Genomic DNA, 2,556 nt, shown 5'->3' on the forward strand with positions numbered 1-2,556 from the left:
CAGACAGCATGCACAACGAGTATGCATGCTGTTAATAAGGGAGTTAAGGAGGACTTGTGGAAGACCCTCCCATTCTTCCACCAGAGCAATTTTTAACGCCAGAATGGTTCTGGGGGGAGATTGGTTCATCGCAATAGCTCTCCCAAGTGCATCCCAAGCATGTTCAATAGGATTCAGGTCAGGGGATTTGGCTGGCCAATCCATTCGTTGAATATCCTCGCTTTCCAGATACTCATCAACCATGAGAGCCCTATGTGACCGTTCATTGTTGTCCATAAAAATGAACTCAAGGCAAACAGTGCCCCTGAAAAGACGCACATAGGACTCTAGGACCCCCTTCCTGTACCTCTGGGCATTCACGGAACCATTGTCAAACACATGGAGCGGTGTGCGGGTATCTTGCATGTGCGAGTGAATGTGCGAAAATGCTTTCCATCTCTAAATTTTGTCCACCAGTGTATATGTATAATAAATCAATAAATATCATTTAATCAATAATTAAATCAATGAATTAAATCAATAAAATGTAATTTGGGTATTTCTTTAGTGTGAATTTCATAAAAGCTAAGATGAAATTTAAATTTTTTTTAAATCAAAATGGAATTTAATATTGCATGACATAAAATGCCAATTGCATTGCTGTCCTCTCTTTCTTTATTTTTTTTTAAATGGCTTTTTTTTCGAAATCAAACTGAACTATTATGAAAAATTATGCGGCGATCTCATACTGAAAAAACTACGACCTTTTATTTAATTTAATAAGTCCAAATTGTCCCACTATGTCTCAGGGGACAAAGCGTTCGCCTTCCAATGAATGAACCGGGTTCGAATCCCAGCGATGACTGGTATATACGAATTCCGCATGCGGCTTACACCGACCACAGTGATGATCTGAAATATCCTCAGTGGTAGACGAATCATGGGTTATAAAATAAAATGAAACAAATCCAAATTAAAAACGCAATAAAATTTACCCTCATTAAGTATAAGATAGTTAATTAAATCCAATAAGTCTTCTTAAGATTAGTTTTTCAGTAAGCATATACCTAAATTTAGATAGATATATATGTAATTGTGGGTGATTCTTTCAGAGTAGATCATGCAAAAACAACGATACACTTTTACTTTTTTTTTAAAAAAATTCCAAAAGGCATATAATGTTTCATTCCTAATCGAAGTGTAACATGTGTTTCTTTTTAAATGTTTTTTATTAAATTCACTATGACAAAAAATAAATAAAAAACAAGAACAGATAAATTATTTCTGGTGTTCAAACAGAGATCCATCTATTCTTTTAAGTTAGAAACTTACTTGATTTGTAATATTTAGAAGTAGTATAAACGTTAAAAGACTGAAATGAGAAATTCTTTGATAGAAAATTACAAAAAAAAAAAAATCTATTATTAATATTAAAATATTTTACTATAAAAATTCTCCTTTCTCTAAATTCTTAATCTATGAATTTTTATATATTAATGTTTTCGTAACTCTTCGCTCATTTACCGAGTCCGTAAAGTGTTAAAGAAACGCTACGAGAGACAAAAAATACATTTTAACTGCTTAAAATATTATAGCTGCAAAACAAGTGAAAGACTGAAATTTAATTCGATAATGAACAAACAAACTGAACAACTTGTGAAACGAAATTTTTTTTTCTTACAAGTTCTGTATATTTTTAGGTTTTGTAACAGAGATAACACCGTTTTTAGCACTGTAGTGGAAGATAAAATGGCCGCGTGCTTCGAATAAAAAATAAATTTTGTATTTTTTGTATTTAATCTTGTAATTTTTGTTTAAAACGTTTTACTATTGTTTTGATTTTTTTGGTGCTCTTCACGCTATTGTATTGTTATATTTTCCTTTTTTTTTACACTTTTTAAATATTTTTAAAAACGTTTTATTTATTAACTAGCTGTACCCTGCGTGCGTTGTAACGCTTTCAATTTGAATTTGAATTTTGTATTTATTGTTTGATATACTTTGTGTTAAATCCGTTTTAATTAAAACAAGAAGAGAGCCCTCTGCACATACAGAATATATTATTTTGCGATTTAATTTATTTGAATAATTTAGCAAGTTTTTGTTTTTCATTCTTTAAAATTTCAATGTTTTAGTACAATATTAATATTTTAAAGATTAAAATAGATTTAAAGAAAATATGTTTGGCTTGTTGAAGATATTTTTTTTATTGGACAAAAAAGGATTTAATGCGTTATTTCAAGTAGTTTTTGCCCAAAATATACAAAAAATGTAAAATGTAGAAAAAATTTAATTCAAACTTTTATGTATAGACAAATATAAATAAAAATAAATCAGTATAAATAAAGAAAACTTAATTTATTTCAAAAGTCATTAAAAAAAAAGTAGTTTCGACATTTATTTTTTCATTCCTCAATATTATTTCATTATGCTGAAGGGTTTTGAGTTAAAAAATAATTAATTAATTTTATCTAGAAGAAAAAATTATGAAAGTTAAAATAAAAAATGATAGGGGCCCAGCATTATTTACATTTCTTCAACAAAAAAAAAATTCAAGAAAATATTTTAGAAGTTAAT

The sequence above is a fragment of the Parasteatoda tepidariorum genome, chromosome 7 (genome assembly GCF_043381705.1).
Source record: "Parasteatoda tepidariorum isolate YZ-2023 chromosome 7, CAS_Ptep_4.0, whole genome shotgun sequence".
NCBI classification, from domain to species: Eukaryota; Metazoa; Arthropoda; class Arachnida; order Araneae; family Theridiidae; genus Parasteatoda; species Parasteatoda tepidariorum.